We start from the raw sequence: 21,307 nt of genomic DNA, 5'->3' as shown, positions 1-21,307 counted from the left end.
TATAGTTGCTCAAAAAACACTGCTCGAGGTCACATTCAGAGATATGCTATCCTTAGCGTGCCCCTGTTTTGAAACACTCCCTTGAAGTGATGAGGCCCCCAAGATGTGATTCGCTACTAAAAATAAAAATCAGTGTCACTAACACTTTTCTCTTGCACCTACAACCACAAGAGCCAGAGGGAGAGGATAGTGTGTGTTAGCAATAAGACTACTCTACATGCACACAAGTGTTCCAATCACAAAAGACACAGGGTTCATTTCCTTTAATCAAATTGAAGTGTGCCTAATTACTCAAAAGACACAACATGTCCATTTCCTTAGTTGAATTATGCAATAAAGGAAATATGTTTTCGTGAAACGCCTCTTTAGCGGTCCTGCAACCAATTGTTAATGTTTTAAAAGAATGAGGTCTTCTTATCGCTCAGCTTGTTGTACAAACATTAGTAAAACCATCCAATAATACACAAATTAGCTAATTAATCCAAAAACAACAATCTAAAAAATCATATAAATGATAATGAGAGAACCTACTACAACATAGTGCAAACCTGATGTTTTGGGTTGCATCTCTGCTGATTCAGGGTGCATTCCTATTGTTTCACATTCTCGTTGTTTCAAGGTGCATTCCCGCTATTTCAGAGCACGTTCTCATTGTTCTAAGGTTTGTTCCCATTGTTTCAGGGTGCAAACTTGCAAAATTTAAATCATTCGATAACATACAAGTTAGATGATTAGTAGAAAAATAACATTCTGGAAAATCATGTAAATGATAATTAGCGATCCCGCTACTATGTGGCACAAACCCATTGTTTCAAGGTGCAAACTCGCTAATTTAAGCAAACCTACTAGTTGTCTAAAATGCGTTCTCGTTGTTTGTCTAAAATGCTAACACACAACTTAGCTAATTAGTACCCAAATAACATTTGAGAAAATTATGTAAATGATAATTAGCAATCTCATTACTGTGTGGCGCAAGCCCATTGTTTCAAGGCACAAACCCGCTAATGGTCTAAAACACGTTCCTACTATTTGTCTAAAATGCTAACACACAAGTTAGTTGATTAATACCAAAATAACATTTGGGAAAATCATGTAAATGATAATTAACAATCCTGCTACTGTGTGGTGCAAACATGTTGTTTCAAGGCACAAACCCACTGGTTTAAGCGAGCCCGTTGGTGTAAAAAAGCGAACCCACTAGTGCAAGATAGAAAATCCACTGGTTCAAGAGAACCCGCTGGTGCAAGATAGTGAACCCGTTGTTTCACAGATAGAAGCCAATTATCATTTATAAAAACCTGAAACTTAATAAGTTTTTTACCTTCCTTCTAAAACTAATGATGGCGATCCCGTTGTCGTATGAAAATGATATTAGCTACCCCACAGTTTCAAGGTGCAAATTCGTGGATTTTAGGGCGTGAACTCGTTGTTTCAGGGTGCAAACCCACTGGTTTAAGTGAACTCGTTGTTCTGCAGAAAAAATGCCAATTATCATTTACAAAAACCCAAAACTTAAAATGGAGATTTAACCTTCCGTACAAAAATGATAATAGTGAACCCATTGCTTTAGGCAGAAAACTCACTATTTCAAGGTGTGAACCCGTTGTGTCAAGGTACAAACCCATTATTTCATGAAATCACGAGATTGATAAAATAGACTTCCTCCTAGGAGGGAATCAGCTTGTAGATCCCCTTTTTTAACCTGCAAGTGCTCAAAATCTACAATAAAACGCACTAAAACAACAAAAACGTTAAAATGACCCATGCAGTGGCTCCCACCAGGTGTGCCAAAAAATGTGTGATGAAAAATGTGTGTTTGAATACAAAGGATAAAAGATAAACTAATTAACCAAAACAAGCCATTAAAATCAACACTTCAAGATCGAAATGGTAAAATCAAAGCAAAAACACAAAGAAAATTTATTCAAACCCCAAATCCTTTCTTTGATTCAATTATTTCACGATTGGATGTGTGTTCATGACGTTGATTTGGATGCTCAATTGTGCTCCATGATTTGATGAAGATGATAATGAAAATGAAAATGGATGTGTGAGTGTGAGTAGTGATTTTGGCAGAGTAACGATTTGTTGAATGAATAGTGGATTCGAAAGGATTTGGTCTAAAAATGAAGGGATTATATAGAAGATGAAGGGAAGGAGAGGGGGTTTGAAGACGAGACACTTGTCGTCCAAAAAGGACAAGTGGATCAACTAGAAAGAAAAGGAATGACATGTGTCCATGAGGACACGTCTATTTTGGGAAAATCCACCCAAAAATAGGAAGAGTGACTTGTTTCCCTAAGGACACATGTCCATTTTGGAAAAGGCCACCCAAAATAGGATATTTTCGCCAAAAAGGGGGAAAAAGGTTAGGATGTGCCCTTGTGGAGGTTAGGAGGAATAGGATAGGGTTGGTTGGGAGGTTTGGAGGGTGACTAAGTTGTGGGAGGTTAGGATATATAGGGTTGGTTAGGACAAGGGTTAGGTTAGATGGGGGGTTAAGGTTAGGAGCCATGTGCTCAAATGGGATAGAGAATTAATTAAATTAACTGATTTAATTAATTCATGGGATTGGGAAAGAAAGGGGCATTTAATTAATTAAAGGTAATTAATCAAAAGGGGGGAAAGGACTTTAATTAATTAGATTAATTAATCAAAGGAATAGGATTGGGGGATTAATTAATTAAGAATTAATTAATTGGAAGAAATGGGATTAATTAACTAGGTTAATTAATTAGAAGAAAAGGAATTGGGGATTAATTAATTGGAAGAATATGATTGGAGGATTAATTAATTAAGAATAGGATTTAAATTTGATTAAATTAATTAACCAAATTTAGGTGTCTACAGTTCTCACATACATCTGATCTGGTCAGGTGCAAAACGCATGGAAAGTGAGAGTATTGATCTTGAAACATTCTCAACAACAAAACTAAAAAAGTGGCAAGAAATTTTCACATCTTGATATGCCTCTCTACTGATGAAATTTATGTTGACATTATTAGTAGATTCTTTTCATAGACAACATAACCATAACATGAAGAAATGATGAACTCATGAAGTGTTTCAAACTCTTCCCAAAGAGTCAAACTATGAGACATAAAAATGTCAATATAGTTGGCAACAATCATTAGATATGTCTCTATACCTAGTGTCCTCTCTACCCTTCTAGTGGATGTGCTTCTCATCTCTTTCAAACAACTTTGAACATGCCTCAAAGAAATTGGTTGTGCCGAACCCCAATTATGTTGATCTATCCTCCCTATATCTTCACTTTAAGCTTGTTATCACCCACTTTAAAAGTGTTATAAACCATCCTAAGATGATGAAAACTTATCATCTCTTCTCCTAAAATCAAATCTCGTCGACCGTTAAATAAAGGATTCACTAGTTTTTTGTCGTTGTGGATGTAGTCCTAGTCATGCAAACTTGTTACATTGCAACCATTGGACAACCCACTTAGTCTCCACCCTTCCCAAGGAATTTGATATCGAATACCTTTTGTTGAACAATAGTCCATCAATATAAGTTGTCTTCTTCTACTATCCCCATTTGAGGAATGACAAATAAATATAGGTCCCAAATTATTTTCCATGTGTCTCTTCCACAAAAATTATATACTTTTCCATTGTTGATGAACAAAATTTGCATTGAACCTATTGCATGTTGGATGAGAAACCACAACCAAACGAGGAAGATTTTCGTGTAAAGGGTTTGCAATAATAACACGTGCATAGTGGCCAATAACATTATTCTTAAAATAATATGTTGTGATATCAAAACCCGCAACTCCCTCACCAATTGTCACAAAGAAATGTGATTGCCATTGATTTTCTTCTTTATTGCCATAAAAACTCACCAACGCATCAACTTTTGCTACCCACCTAACATACTTTCTCACAATAGTTTCATCTTCAACAAGGTAGATAGGAATTGGACCATATATACCATGTTTAGTTTTATAAGAAGCATACATTTTTCCTACTGCCTCAAAAATGTAGTCGTGCTCCCCCGGGATGTATGCCAATGACTTTCTAACTTACCTTAAAGTTGTAGAAATTGAACGATCGTCTAGATTCAAGCTAATAAAGCTATGTAATCTAGGAGCTCCCCATAACTTTACCATTTCATAAAGGGATTTAGTGGATGTACTATACCTTCTCCCTGCCTTTGGATGTATTAGGTTGTGAAATATATCCTTGAAAAAATCCCAAACTAAATCTTTACCCTGTAATTTTCCTTGTTTATGTGCCTCACACTTTTCCTTGCAAAACCTAAAGACATCCTTCCTTTCATTTGATTCAAACAACTTCTTATTTAGTGATCTCATTCTAAAAAAAGAGTATAGCAACCTTTGTCTTTTCCCACCAAAGAGCTCACATTGTTGATCTTTGGCTAGCATTTAAAACCCTAACGACTATTCTGAGTTCATTTTGAGTCAAATAGTCTAGTCTTCTCCCTCTCCTCGTATCCCTCCCATGTCTTTTATTGGTACATTTTTATTCACGATATAAACACATCCTAAAATAATCACATTCTAAAACCATCTTACAAAAGTTGCATGTCAATGATTCAAATGGGATCCCTGTCTCAGAAGCCCTCTTGCAATGAATATTCCTATATGTGTCATCAATACAATAATCATTACCCCCATAACATAGCATCATCTTGGTATGCTTCTCTATGGCCCATAATTTTTCACTTCTTTGATCATCCATTATGATGTTTGTGTCTAATCTCTATCAATTTCTTCTAATATAGGAATACCAATAACCCCAACATTATAACATCAATGGCGATGGATGACCTTAAATAAGATGATAAAACAAAAAATGAACAAATTACAATAGATCATATTCAAAATAAATTTGAATTCGGGTAGTTAATACACCTGAAGTAAAAGGATATATACTTGTAGAACCCCTATGTAATATAGATGGTGATGATGGGATCAAGAACCTGTTATGCCTTGCATATCTAGCCCCAACATTTTTCGTTATCTTGAAAATATGGGTCCCCTCTCTTTTGCTTTTGTAGTTTTGTTTTTCTTAGTTTTTCCTTAACACCCCAAAACCCCAAGTCCCAAGGTGTTCTTTGCTTGGTTTTGAAGTCCTACCCTAGAACCTCGAAGTCCTAAGGTAGGCTTTTGTTACTTTTTTTGGTCAAGACCTCCACCTTGGAACCCTGGAGTCCCGAGGTCTTGCCTTGTTCCTTTTTGTTGAAGCCTCGGAATCCTAGAATTCTGGAATTCCAAGTCCTCTATGTTTTGTCGTTTGTGAACTTTGGAACCCCGGAATCCCAGAGTCCTGAAGTTATTTTGTGTTTCCACCTTGAAACCCCAGAGTCCCGAAGTTGTTTTGTGTTTCCACCTCGAAACCCCGAAACCCCGGAGTCCCAAGGTGCCCCGCTTTTTTATTTTATTTTTTATTTTCACCCCGGAGTTTCGAAGTTGTTCCCCTTTGGCCACGTACTCAACCCTGGAACCCTAGAGTTGCGGGCTCTGCTATTTAATTACCCTGGAATCCTAAAGTTCCAGACCATCTTGTTGGGCCTTCAACTGTGCACCATGGGACTTCGGAACCCTGAAGTCCCGAACCATTTAGCTAAGTCCACCCTGGAACCTCGGAGTTCTGAACTCCATTGTTTTGTCTCACCCTGGAACCCCAAAGTTCTAGGCCATGTTTTTTTAGCCTATCTTAACCTCAAAACCCCGAAATCCTGGAGTTTCGAAGTTAATTGTTTTTAAAGGAGTTACTCACCTCGGAACCCCGCAACACCGGAGTCCCAAAGTGGGTGATATAATTGATATTTTTTACTATGTCATAGGATAATTTGTGGTTCTTTCTTATAGATCAAAGCAGTTAAATGGACCCAACCTCCAGCAAGAAATCTAAGGAGTTGGACAAGTTACCTGCAATCATGAAGTACCACTACCAAGGGTGAACATACGCCTCAAAGCTGGAAGATGCAATTCAGTGGGTAACAAACACAAAGATTGGGCATATTGAGCTCAAAGATATTAAAAAGGAAAATTTTGAAGAAGTTTGTGTTCTAGATTTCGTATGTTTTTTATCCTCTTGAAGACACAGTTGCATGCTTCATTAGTAACTACAAGAGCTATAAAAAGAAGTATAAGATGAACATACAGTTACTAATGATAGCATGGTATTTTTTGAAGAGTTTTGCATGACACTAGTACTAGGACTTCAACTGCTACTCCAGCATGTACCTTAATTATTGAGCAAGTTTTGCATGATTACAAAGTGTTGGTTCATGGAGCACCCTTTTTGTAATGGTCACCCAGTCACAGTTTCGTAATAGTTAACTAGAGTTTGAGGCAGAGACTTGCATGTCAACTATGACTCCTTTCTTTTTTAGTGCTTAATGTAGATAGGTTTATTTCCTAGAAATTAGGACAAGAAACTCTATAAATTAGATATTTTAATTCATTGTAAGGGTCCACAATTTGATTATTTGAGGCCCATTTAGAGATTTTAGATTACTTTTATGTAGATTGTTATGAATTGGAGTAGTTTTTGTGATACATTTTTTGGAGTTAATACAAGAAGTAGCTTATAGATTATCTGATCTATGCATATGTGCTATAAATTTGTTCTTTACAATCTAGTAATGTCTATTGTTTGCAATCAACAGCTTATTTTGGTCTTATGTTTTATTGCTTTATGAATCATATTGCGCATGAAAGTGGTGTATGAGAATTAATGTGATAGGATGATATTGTGGTGATATTCTTTCCATGAATTTGTGAGTTTGTATGACTTTGCATGTTTATCGGAGGTTCATTATTGAATGTTGGCTTGAATGATATTGATAATTTTTGGATTGCAGGTGCTAACTGAGTAGTTCATTAAGTTTTTATTGTATTGGTTTCATTGTTATTTTCTTGTTTCCCTGATCTATCTTTTGTAGTTTATTTTGAAAGAGAATCTAAATCATTAAATACAAAAAAGAAAAAAAGATAAGCTATTGGAAGTTGTTTCAACCAGTAGGCCCCTTGACAAGTACAATCACATCAACCATTGAGCTACCCACCACTGTCGAGAAATGACTATAGAGAACTTGGAGTGGTTTGTTCCAAAAAACTTATTGCTTTTCAGGAGAGGTGGGGAGTGTTCACATAAACTACCTGACTATTGGTGAGTGTGTCAAAACACCCATTAATAGAACCTAGTCAAACTTTGTTGGAACTTATCATTGGTAGGCTTCTTGGGTCTCTTGGTTGTTACATCCTTAAAATAATCGTATCATGTGAATCCTCATCTATAGTAGTGGTGTTCTTCTTTTATTTCATGTGCTCATTTAGAGAACTGACAATATCACCACTTGATGGCACCAAACAAAACCATTTATTGCATTGTGTACATTCCACTCTTACTTTTTTGATTATCCTCATAGCCTACAAGTGTTGCTTCCACCACCTTGAACAAATTAGGCTCTTTTGTCTTGTTGAAATCATCTAGAAGTTTAATTTCTTGATCAATCTCAAATCAATCTCTAATCATGGTTGTTTGCTTTTCTATGCTACTTGAATGATTTTCGCCATTCCCCTCCATTAAATGTGACATTGATGGGACATTTTTTTCATATGATTGTTTCTGAAGTTAAGAACTATTTGTGCTACCATGGATACTTCCCTTGTTCCATAATCAATGCCACAACTTTCATAATGGATCTTTATTTTAGGTTCTCCCTTTTCTGAATATACTTTGAGAGTAAGTTTCTCATTGACAGATTCTTCCATTAAACTATTCACTTTCTGATTCCAATATGCCAATACGTTAGGATCAACAACTATGGTTTGTTCCACTGACTCAGACTCATCTCCAACTCTTGGTTGTTTATGCATACCGACCTCCACACACTCTCTATTGTGTTGATGGTTTGGTTTAATTTCCACTATATTTGACTCAACCATACCAACATACATTGTGTCATGTTTCATCTTAATGGCTATAAGTATTGTTGTAGCTTTCCTTTTTTGTTCTTTCTTTATATTTAAAGTATGCCCAAGTACACTGATAAAATTGAAATGATATTCAATGAGTTCATCATCCAAAATTTCATGACGGATGTCAGCAACTGTTCAACCCTTTTGACAAATGACTGTGCCAACAATATAATTTTCTTCGCCAGTAACAATTACATATTCCATATCTACAATTATATCCATCTTCATTATTTTCCATGTACCTATCAGTTGGTTAAGAAATGGATAAAATTATAATAAAAAATTCAAAAGTTTGGTTATAATATTGCTATGAAATGATGTGTATTTTCATCTTGGTGCATGATATACAATAGTTTTTAGAAGTTTGCAATACAATATTATGATTATATGTGTCATACTTGTAGTGAATATTGCAAAGGACCGTGTATATAATTTTTGCATATATAAAACATCTTGAACTCCAGTTTAATGATTTCAAAGTTGTTCCTCTTGCTTGTCATCCAAAATCTCATATGAAGTAATAAAATCAAGGGTTTTGAAGTCATATCTTTTCACTATGTTGATTGAGTTTGAATGAATTTTAGCTTCTTCTGAAAGTAGGAGATTAAATATGTTGATCTTTATTCAAAAGATTCTACATAGAGGGCAAGTACTAAGTTACAATTGAGAATTTTATTTCTTTTGATGTGGCTAATACCAAGTATCAACTACACTAGGCCAAAGGCAATACAAAGAGTGTATATTTTTTATTGTAATAATGGCTCATCTAATGCATAGCCCAATGGACAAGGGACTGATCATGATATTGTGCTACTAACTGCAATAAAGAAAATACATCTTGGAATTTTAGTAATTTTCCCACTACCATCCATCCAGATTTTCCCCACCATTATCTCATTGTCTTTTATTGCCTCTGTTACGGATTATTAAATTATTTTCCCACTGTTGTCTATAAATACACTACATTTAAATAGTTACTATATATGGTGAAAAGTGGAAACAACAATATTGAAAGACTAAATGAATTCAACCACAAAACCCTAGCCTAACAACAACAAAGATCCACCATAACATATGAAGATTACCTAAAACAATGCAAATAATTTTATGAAATCAAAAAGATTATACCATCACATGTCCAATAGGGTTTGAATCTCCATTCTTCACATCTCCATTAATCTTGCTTGATATATTTGCTCTCAGATTTTATGTGTGCACAAGAGCTCAACAAAGAATGGAAATGTGGTTGCAAGTAGGCTTGATCGCATATGAAAGTTCAAAAGCATAGTCGAGTAGTCAGAGGGGTTTGAATAGAATGATTACAATAGATTGATTAGGATTGATAATGAAGGAAGCATCTCCTTATATAGAAGACACTATAAGAAATGGAGGGATGAGATTAAGAGGTGTAAGAGATAAATGGTCGGCTATGATTAGAGGGTAGGTAGAGGAAATAAGAAAATAATGAGAGGGTAGGTAGTGTAGGAATTAAGAGATGAATGACATGTGTCATGGGTAGAAAAGGCTAATGAATTAATTAAATAAATAAAGATTTATTTAATTAATGGAGGAAGTGGGATCAATTAAATAAATAAAAGTATTTATTTAATTTAGAAAAAGGATAATTTAAATAAATAAAATTATTTATTTAAATGACAAATAAGGCTAAAAGAAGATAAATGAATTAATTAAATAAATAAAGATTTATTTAATTAATAGAAGAATTAGGCTAAAGTAATTAGATAAATAAAGTATTTATTTAATTAGACAGGACAATTTTAGGTGTCTACATTTTTCCCCTCTTTGAGACAATGCAGCTTGTCGTGTTGTTTCAAAGAAGATAATATGAACTGATACAAAGTTGCCCCAAGATGGGAATGATATGCCCCCTCAAGAGATTGAATGAAAATGTTTGGAAAGATTGCAGACAATCTTTCGATAAGAAACTAAGGCTAAAATGGACTGACCAGATAGGATGGAGTGACAAAGTCACGAGATAAAGAAGACTGGCTCGGGAGACTAGGGCTAGGGTAGTCTATAAGATAGACTACGAGGGAAAACATCCTAATTGTCATCTACACATCCAAGAGATCAAAGTGCACAGAGAGAATAGAGCAGCAGCAGTCAGATGCGATGTCATTGGTGCATAGATTCAATCGTGTTCACTGATTTCAGAGGCCAGCAGATGTAGGAGAGCCGATAAGTACCGCAAAACCTCCTTGTACTTTATCGCAATAAATGTTGTCATAAATGCATGCTAGGTAGGGTAATAAATGTGCATTAGCTATGTCAAAAAAAATGTCAAGTGGGGGAAAATGCTAAGGCACTTCTGTGTTGGTGTCAGACGCATCTGGGTTGGCTAGGCACGTCTGTGTTTGTGCCAAGCGCGTCTATGAATGCAAAGGTGTTTATGTCAGATGTGAGCACATTTGTGTCTTCAAGGTCAAATCGGCAGTTCTATGATAAACATACGTTGTCGATTGGATAAGTTGTTGAGAGGATACACTCAAATAGGTCCTTTACGGAAGACTAGAATAGCGGATAGGGCTAGGATTGACAATTCTATGATAGAACATATGCTACCAATCAGGAAACTACTCAAGAGGATACACTCAAGCAGAGAACCTAGGATAAGATAGATCAAGGCACTTTGTGATGAACAGGGAATGTCAAAATATAGTACTTTGTGATGAATAGGGAGTACTAAAAAAAAGCAGCACTTTGTGATGAACAGGGAGTGCAAAAACATAGTACTTTGTGATGAACAGGGAGTACTAAAAAAAAGCAGCACTTTGTGATGAACAGGGAGTGCAAAAACGTAGTACTTTGTGATGAACAAGGAGTACCACTAGGATAGGAAGCAACACTTTGTGATGAATAGGGAGTATTGCTAGGATAGAGTGCCATAAGCACTTATGATAAGAAGCAACACTTTATGATGAACAAGGAATGCCACTTTAACTGACACAGTTGATTTACTTGACTGTAGGAGGACCTACCTATGCTGGAGTCAAGGGAGAGATTCCCTTCGACTCAGAGTTTGTGAGCAGAGCTGACACTCGAGGAGAGAGCAATAGTTCAAGCTATGGGACTGCGACATATTTTGTATGTGCCTGAGTTTTCGGTGAACATGGGGTTGCTGACTGCGCTGACTGAGAGATGGCACTCATAGACTTGCAGTTTTCATTTGCCGATGGGTGAGATGACAGTCATCTTAGAGGATGTTTACAGGATTCTGAGGATAACGATCAATGGGGAGTTAGTACCCTATGATCGAGACTGAGATAGGGATGCACTGAGACAAGTGTTCCAGGATTCGAGATTGGAGATGAGGGTTGGACACGTGGCATGGGACATGATGACATGGACTGGATTAGCATTACTAGCAGTACTGGCAGGAGTGATCGGTAGGTTTCTCTGTCCAGATAGGGTGACACGAGGATTGGTTGTGGGATGGGGGAGGACTTTTAGAGAGGGATACAACTAGACTCAAGAGACAGCTGAGGGATACTGAGCAGGATAGGGATCAAACTATTCAATGCTATACAGAGGTTGAGATAGCACTGAGGGTAGGGAGGCAAGCAGTAGAGGACACAAGGGCTGGATATGCCTATGTTCTATGGGCTGAGGAGGAGATAGGTTACTGGAGAGACCTATACTATGGAACAATGCCACCAGATCAACAAGATAGGAGCTTCCATAGACCATCATCGACAACGACGACCATTGGAGGGAGGGATAGGAGATAGGCATCGAGCGGTGGGGTCATGAGTCCTCCACCACCACTAGATAGAGGGGACAAGAGAGATGATCTTGGGGTGGGTCCTTCTAGGGCTCAGACTCCGTCGAGGCCAGGCGACTCCGAGGGAGGGAGTTCATCATAGCCTTATAGGGATCCTTATGTATCAGTTTTGTACCATTTTGTATGATGACACCTTCAGGTGATTTTGTAGCCATATGATTTTGACATCATTGTATCATGACATTTATGATTATATATATATATATATATATATATATGAGATTCATCCTTGCAGAAGCTATATGCATGTGTACCTATGTGATGTATGTTTCTATGTGATGCTTATGATATGGATGCAAATATGTATATAATGAAATGCAATATTTTTGTTCTTTTATGTTTTTAAATGTTTATGCAAATATGAATGTGAATGTATGAAATTCAGATGAATATGATAATGCAAATAACTATTTACATGATGAGAATGTAAAATGTGCTAATATGTGTTGTGTGCAGGATGTGATGCAATTGTGATATCTATATGTATAAAATGCTAATGTGTGGTAATGCAGGTTTAAACTATATGAAATGCAAATGTTTTTGGCATGTCATTATACTTAATCATGTGATAGCAGGCTACACGGACTCAAGAAGGGCAATGGAGGTCAATCAAGAAAGGGGGATGGAAGATAGAAGATATGAAAGTGAAAAGAGCTTCTTGTGAGTTATCATCATTGAGCCTTATTATGGCAAGTAGGTTATAACAATCGAGGCATATGTTCGACCTAGAAAGTCATTGTACCCATTTGCATGGAGATCAGACAATTGCAAACAAGGAATGCCCCAGTTCATACAAAAGAAAAATAGGTGACGATACCCCATCCTCGCCTTTCTAGTTAATGACATCCTGGAGATAAAATCTCTAGTCAGAGACATCTCGGAAAAGATAAAAGACATGTCACCAAAAAAATAAAACTTGAAAGAAAACCAAGACTCAACACCAACATCCACTGTAGTCCTCAAGTTAAGTGTGTCTCTTGTCACTTGTATAAGTCTATTTGATTGTGGTCACAATGTTTACTTTCACAAAAGGATAGATAGCATTGAACCATAATGTTGCTTGAGTCTATTGAAAGATTTGATTTGTTGAAGCCCATTGTTGTTGTGTCTCATCTGAAACTGAATGAATCCATGAAACTGATACTTTATTGCGAAGAAGACGAAACTTTATTGTGGATTTGTGATGCAAATGTTTCTTTATTGTGGATTGTGCGTAGATAGACTAAAGAAAACTAGAAGAAACTGTACTCCTCAGAATGTGTGATGCTCTCAGCTCCACACCCATCACTAGACGTAGGATTTGCCTTAGCCACAGATAGGAGCTGATTTATTATGGATGTAAAGGGGTGAAAAAGAATGTTTATTATGAATGGCTAACCAATCTTAGGTAGATCAATAACAAGCCATGATGGGAATGGGGAAGTTTATTATGGATCGATAGGCTGTGAGTGTGTGCAAAAGTGAAAGGATGAGATGGAATCCCGAAGGAGGGAGGAGCAATGTCTCTACACATGATGCCAGTAACCTGGTTTTCACCATGGTACTTGCCTAGGGTGCCACCGAAGTGGTTTTCACCATTGGATGAGATGTTTTTTTTCTTTACTTTTTTTATTTTTCAATTTTTTTGTGTCACAAGGCACCTGTTTGCCAGGTTTTCACCAAGTAACCATTTTTTTATGTTTATGATTTTTATTTTATTTTTTGTATTTTGTAAATTAGGATATTCTAAAGAGCTATGTGTAAAACATGGGAAGGTGCATGTTATTGATAGGATCCTCCAAAGGTTTGCCATCTGGAGTTGAAAGCTAATATGCACCAAATCCATAGGCTACTGTAATGATGTAAGGACTAAGCCAATTTGGTTCGAACTTGCCCTTCTTCTCTCTATCTTGCTGATTTTTTGGATTTTCCTTGAGAACTAAGTCACCTACCTCAAATGTGTGAGGCTTGACCTTATGATTGTAGTTGCATTGTTCCTTGACTGAATGATATGTAGCTTGAGTGACTATCTTCCTTGATGAAGGAACTAAGATAGAATTACTAGTGTGTGGACTACACAAGCCCATATGCGTGTCACCTAAAGAAGTTTGGGCATCCCTGATAACAAAGTCCCTCAAGGAAGTTCCATTAAAGGTCCATGATGTATCGCCAGAAGGGAAAGGATGTGTGGAACAAGTGGATGAGTTATGAAGGCTTATGATTATGAAAAGAAGTGAAAGTAAGATGGCATGATAGAGACTTAGGATCAACAAGTATGCATTTTGACTTAAAATTGTAGAACTTTTGCCCCCAATTATTTTGGTATTAGAGGAGATCAACTCTTTCTCTTTTTGCTTCATAGGATTTTTATCCTTGACTTTGATTTTTGCAAAGTCCAGTAGCTTTTGATTTTGATTTGGACTAAAGGACTTTTCTTTATTTTTGACTTTTAGATTTTTCTTTTCAAAGCTTGATTTTTGATCCCCAATGAGTAAGGGCTTTTGTAATTCTTGTTGATCCAAGTCTGGAAGTGGAGTGGAAATGGAATGAGTGGATGAAATGGTAAAGCTATGTGAGTTCTCAAGAGGGCTGGTGATACACTCAATAGATTCTTTGTTGGAACCACTCTTAGGAGTATTGATATCAAGAGTTGCTTGCACCGCTAGAGGAGATTTGCATTCGGACTTAGTACCAACAACACTAGGTGGTTCACACCCAATTCCTTGGCATTGCAATTTTTTTGTAGGTTGTTCCTGTCGACTGTATACCTTAGGAGATAGTGGGAGTTGATCAACATGACAGATATACTCACCACATCCCATGTCTTTAATCTTGAACTTTTCTTTGATCTCTTCTTGTTTTGATGTAGAAGTTTTCAAGGATTCTAGATCAACATATGATGATGAAGGAACAACCTCTCGATTGACTAGGATTGTTATTTCTGATCTAGGTCATAGATTGTTGCAATATATGAATGGATTTGGGTCAGCTTTGATAGTCACTTCAACTCCATTGTGTGGAAACTCGATGCATCGATGATATGTAGATGGGACTACGCTCATCTCATGAATCCATGGACATCCTAGCAATATGTTGTATGTGAGATCAAGGTCTAGGACTTGACAAACCACATCCTTTGTAACCGGCACTACTCTGAGAGGTAAGGTGACTGTGCCTTTGGATGAACGCTCTTCATCATCATATGCCTTGATGGTAATTTTGTTTGTAGAATTCACAGCTTTATCAGAATATCCCAATTGTTTAATAGTGCTTAATGTACAAATGTTTAGAACTGCTCCTCCATCTATCAGGACTCATTTTATTCGATGCTTGTGTAGCAAGGCTTCAATGTGTAAACATGCATTATGTGGCTGGCTCACAGAGGTGTCGTCAACTTCTGTGAATGTAAGGGAGTGTGGAATGGAAAGTTATCCCACCATGGATTGAAATTGGTCCACGTTCAGATCAGTGGGGACGGAAGTGTCTCTCAAAGTTTTGTCAAGAATGGCTTTATGTGTAGGGGATATGCGTAAGAGCTTGAGGATGGAGATAAGTGTGGGTATCTTCCCTAACTGTTCTACAAGGTCATACTCAGGCTTGGTTGATGAGGAAGCAGTGTTTTTAGCTGGAGCACCTTGCAAGGTAAATTTACCTCGATGAGTTGTAACATTACATTTAGAGGTTGGTTCAGAAGAAGATCCAATTCCTTTCAAGATGATCTTGGGTCTTTGGGTAGAATTCTCAGGTGTTTTGTCCTTGATGATAATGGTAGAGACATAATTGTACATTGAAATGTGATTGATAGTTGAATCATAGTTATAGGATGCTCCGATATAGTTGGTCTAGTCATCTGTGGCTTTAGCTTTTCCCTTGTCATGTTTTGGGAATGGTTCTTTAAACATTTCATGTTCTTGATTGGATGAGTGTCCTTCAATCTCAATGTCACCTCTATCAATGAGATCTTGTATGATTTTCTTCAGTCGATGACAGTTTCCTGTATTATGTCCCTTGCTTTTATGAAATTCACAATATTCATCATCATTCCACCAATTTGGTTTGACCTTTGGCTCATATGGAGGCAGACCTGGAATTGTTATTATTTTGTTTGTCACCAGCTTTTTGAAAACTGACTCAGCTAGTTCTCCCAATGGGGTGTACTTCCTTCATGATTTTGAAGTTGTTTGAGTATTCACTTGATTGTTTGTAGAGCTTGATTCCAAAAAAAGGATTTTGGGTCGTACTGTATTGGCATCAACAACACCATCATTGATTGTGTTCTTGTTTTTATTCCAAAATCTTGGCTTGTCTTTTCCTTTATAGTCCTCTTTATTTTCTTTGAATATTTTAACAATGCCTTGCTCAATTAGGACCTTCTCTATTGCTAATCCTTTTTCAATGACGTCCTTGAAGGTGGACAAACAATCTTTTCTCAATTCATAACCAATTTCTTTGTTAACATTTTGTGTGAACGGAATTTCACAAGAGCATCTGCTAGCTAGATTTATCCATCTTTGTAAAAATGATAAAAAAGATTCTCCATCCTTTTATTTGGTGTTGCACAAAGTGGTGACTGATATGTCTGTCTCTATGTTGTATGAGAAATGTTGGATAAATGCCTCTGCTAAGTCACCCCAAGACTTAATTCTAGGTGGGAGTTGGGAGAACCATTACATAGCTTGATCACCTAAGCTCTGTGGAAATAATCTCATCAAATATGTCTCTTCTGATGCTACCTCAATGCAAGCTATGAAAAACTATCTTATATGTGTCTTAGGATCCCCTTTTCCTCTGTACTTATCAAACTTAGGTATCATGAAATGTGTAGGAAAAGGAGGCATTGGAATGCTTTTGTCAAATGGATAGGGACATATATCTCTCATTGTGTAAGTTGGCTTCAATGTATTTATGAACTAGGTATTGACCAAGATGTGTGAGACTAGATGAAAATGGAAAGGTATGAAAGACCAAGAGTTGGATGGAATGTAAATGAATCTGAAGTGTACTTGCAATGTCCAAAGTGTAAGACCAAGTATGTATGTAGTAGAGCGGGTGTGGCTTCCAAAGAGATGATAGTTTCTCTTGATGAGGTAAGTTGACCTTGACTCTAAGTAAGACCAAATGAGACCCAAAGGTGATAGACCTTGATGAGGGACCACTTAGCAAAATGTTGTTGTATGTAATGTGTTGACAAAGTATGATGAGGACAAGCAAGTGACCTTTTGACTCAAGTTTAGACAAACGTGAATATAATGTAAGGTGTAAAGCAATGATGGACTTTGTGAGACCCAAAGACGGGTTGAACTCTAGATGAAAACCTGAAGAGATGGCTTAGGAAGCTCAAGAATTTTGAATCTGATTGCTCTTGTTTATTGGACTATAAATTTTTCCAATTTGTGAAGTTGTTTGTTGTGACCCAATCTAAATTTTTGACTATTTTTCCATGACAAGAGGACATAATGTTAAATGAAGACTCAATGTTTGCAAGTGTTTAGACTCAAAATGACTCAAAAGAAACTGTGTTGTTTGATGTAAAAATGTTTGGCATACACTTGAAGACATAAAAGACACAATGTTTTGATGTTTGATCTTGAATTTTTGTTTGTTCAAAATAAGACAAGCACAATTATTATGGTTGGCCAGGACAATAGTTGTTGATCCCACATGAGGCTATGCTATTCAAAGCGGATACTTAGATACTTGACCCCACTAGCTCCACCCTCGACACTCACTTCTTCGGGGCAGCCAAGCATCAATCCCCATGAAAACTTCCCGTGGTGAAATTTGTATCTCTACTAAGAACAGTATGTGTGTGGGCCGCTCCAGAGGTCCGACCTCCTGCCCCAAAAACTAGAAGGATTTTGGCTTCTAAAACAAAAAGGTGCTAGTAAGGGCATCCACTCGTATGGCCATACATGCAACACTTTCAGCTCTGTAAATACAAAAGTCTCTCAGCCACTAGGGGTTATTCCCTACAACTGATCAAATATATTTGATCAAATGGGTTTATGGGGAGACATAGTGTCGGTATGAACTATTCAACACACGTTATCCATGGTTTTCACCATGAATACAGTTGTTTATAGTGGTTCGGAAGAGGTGGGTTTTCCTTGCTACCACTTGGGTCATTCTCTCCTCACTAGTGGTCCTAATGACCACATGGGGAGACAGGCCCTCTAAAGATTAAACAAAAAGAGCCTATTGCCCAAGACACAAAAGACACTGGTTCAATTTTAGTACACCAATTGAAGTGTTTGATAATCTATGAAAACAAGGCGCACAATAAAGATCAAAATAAAATCCTTTTCAAGGTCTTGCAACAAAGATTTGTTAGTAGTTTGGATTGTTTCAAATGATCACCCCTTCCTGCAAGCAGACAAGTTAGGTAAATTTTAGATACAAAAAACTTTGTGAAATAGGGGCCTTCAACAATGCGTTTTGTTGACCAATTCAAAGATCTGATTCATCATAAAAAAAAAAGACCACCTATAAAATTTCAAGATATTTCCAGAAATGTAAGAAAATCCAAAATATTTGCTAATTTGGTCCAAAAATTATTTTTTTATGAAAAATAATAAACAATTCATATAAAATGCAAAATTGATTAAAAAAATCTAAAATTTTTACTAGACACTTATGATTGTCTTTCAAACCTGCATAAAAAAATTTCTGTAAAAAATCCAAGCCGTTTGTGAGATATGAGTAAAATAATGCAAAACCCTAATTTTCAAAGATCCAATTTTTTAGGAATTATTTTGCATCAAATTTAAAATCACAAAGAACAGATCCTGAGTATAATTCTGAGATATTTCCAAAAATGTAAGAAAATCCGAAAAATTCGCTAATTTGCTCTCAAACTTAATTTTTTATGCAAATACATACAAAATTCATAGAAATTTCACATATGCTCCAAAAACTCTAAAATTTTTACTAAACACCTCTGATAATATTCTTTAACATTTTATGCCACAATTCAAAGCAGTTTATGAGACCTGATCAAAATAATGAAAAACCCTAATTTTTAAAGATCTGATTTTTTAGGAAATATTTTGCATCAAAATTAAAATCACAAAGAATAGATCCTGTGTATAATTATGAGAAATTTCCAAAAATGTAAGAAAATCCAAAAAATTCGCTCATTTTCTCTCAAAATTAAGTTTTTATGAAAAATCATAGAAAATGAAAATGTGCTCCAAAAATTCTGAATTTTGGATTGAGAGCTCTTGATACTGTCTTCAACCTGCCAACAAAATTTTGTGCAAAACTTCCAAGTCGTTTGTGAGATCAGATCAAATCTCTCCAAGATCTTGATTTTGTTCCAAAACCCTAGTTGTACAAGGTTATTCTCCAAATTGTTTTACAAAACAACAATATAGGGTTAGGAAAACCTGCAAAAAACATAGATCTAACAAAAATCCATGTCCCATGGGGCGTGCCAAAATGTATATGGTGAAAAGTGGAAACAACAATATTGAAAGACTAAATGAATTCAACCACAAAACCCTAGCCTAACAACAACAAAGATCCACCATAACATATGAAGATTACCTAAGACAATGCAAATCAAATGAAATCACAAACATTATACCATCACATATCTAATAGGGTTTGAATCTCCATTCTTCATATCTCCATTGATCTTGCTTGATATATTTGCTCTCAGATTTTATGTGTCCACAAGAGCTCAACAAAGAACGGAAATGTGGTTGCAAGTAGGCTTGATCATCTATGAAAGTTTGAAAGCGTAGTCAAGTAGTCATCGGGGTTTGAATAGACTGATTACAATAGATTGATTAGGATTGATAATGAAGGAAGCATCTCCTTATATAGAAGACACTATAAGAAATGGAGGGATAAAATCAAGAGGTGTAAAAGATAAATGGTCGGCTATGATTAGAGGGTAGGTAGAGGAAATAAGAAAATAATGAGAGGGTAGGTAGTGTAAGAATTAAGAGATGAATGACATGTATCATGGTTAGAAAAGGCTAATGAATTAATTAAATAAATAAAGATTTATTTAATTAATGGAGGAAGTGGGATCAATTAAATAAATAAAAGTATTTATTTAATTTAGAAAAAGGATAATTTAAATAAATAAAATTATTTATTTAAATGAGAAATAAGGCTAGAAGAGGATAAATGAATTAATTAAATAAATAAAGATTTATTTAATTAATAGAAGAATTAGGCTAAAGTAATTAAATAAATAACAGGACAATTTTAGGTGTCTACAGTTACTTACATGCAAATTATCTTCCCACTACTGCCTATCAAGTAATCACCTATAGTATGATCTTCGCCTTGTGAGAAATATCATAATTCAATAGGTATTATGGCTAAGACAGATAAAATTATAATGGAGCATCAAGAATTGCAAATAAAGTTGTGAAATCATGAAGAAAAACCTTTTCTCCAAGACTCCTTGCATGTCCCAACAAAAAGAAGATATCATGTTGTTATAACAAAAGAGGTCGTCAAAATGAAATTTGAGTCTCACCGAAAGGTTATGTCCTAGCGAAAATAATTAGTTGATGAGATGAGGTAGGAGTCCTAATAAAATCAAGGTTGTGGTGTAACATTGATTGTCTACTTGAGCCGAAATAAGTCTCATTGAAGCAAGGAGTCTCATTGAAAGAAATTTATTAGTGAGATATCTTCTTTGTCTTACCGAAAGACCAATTTTGGTGTAATAAAAAAAGTCTACCATATCTAAGGTCATGTTGAAAGAGAAGGTCATACCGAAAAGGATTATCGGGGAGAAAAACAATAGTCTGCCAAAGTGAAAAAAAGGTCTTGGAGAAAGGAAATGTCACACCGAAAAAACATGAAGTCATTAGTGGGCCCCGCAGTCACATGCTCCAAGCGATCATCGAAGGAAGCCATAATCCATCACACTGAAAAGAGATTGTTGGTGAGATATGTTGATTATCTTACCAAAATGTTAATTTCAGTATGACGGGATGGTGCAGGAGCACCCTGAGCATATTGAGTTCAAGGGGTCATATGATGATACAGGGCATTGGAGGAAGTTAATGAGACATATGAGGTCATTTTTAAATGTAAATGGGCCATTAGTGCCAATCAATGTAATGAAAAGATCAAAAAAATGTAAAATTGTCAAAATTGGCAATTAGGCCTAGAAAGGGCTAAAATTGGGTTTTGAAGGGTTGAATAGGTTTGTGAGGAATAAAACATGTTTGAAATGTTTATAATTTCATCTTAAGACCATTTTTGTGTGTTGGTATAGTTGGGAGTTCAAGTTTGTTCATATTGACAACTTTGTTTGTCAAATGACAACTTTTTGAGCAACTTTTATTGTCAAAATTGCAAAAAATGACAAAAATAGGTGGTTAGAGGTAGTTGGGTGGTTATGGTTCGGTCTTGAAGGCATAAAATGATATAAATTGTTTTAAAACAATGATATGGGGAGATGTGGTGGGTAATGTACGTGAGTTTTGAAGTTTGAGCAATAAAAACCATATTTTCATGTGTATTTTTTGAGATTTCAACGTGACAGTCAGATCTTTTGTTAATTTTGATGCATTTAATGTTTAGATATT

This window comes from Cryptomeria japonica, chromosome 7 (assembly GCF_030272615.1).
Source record: "Cryptomeria japonica chromosome 7, Sugi_1.0, whole genome shotgun sequence".
Taxonomy (NCBI): domain Eukaryota; kingdom Viridiplantae; phylum Streptophyta; class Pinopsida; order Cupressales; family Cupressaceae; genus Cryptomeria; species Cryptomeria japonica.
The sequence above is the reverse complement of the archived record's forward strand: the minus strand, read 5'-3'. Positions refer to the sequence as shown.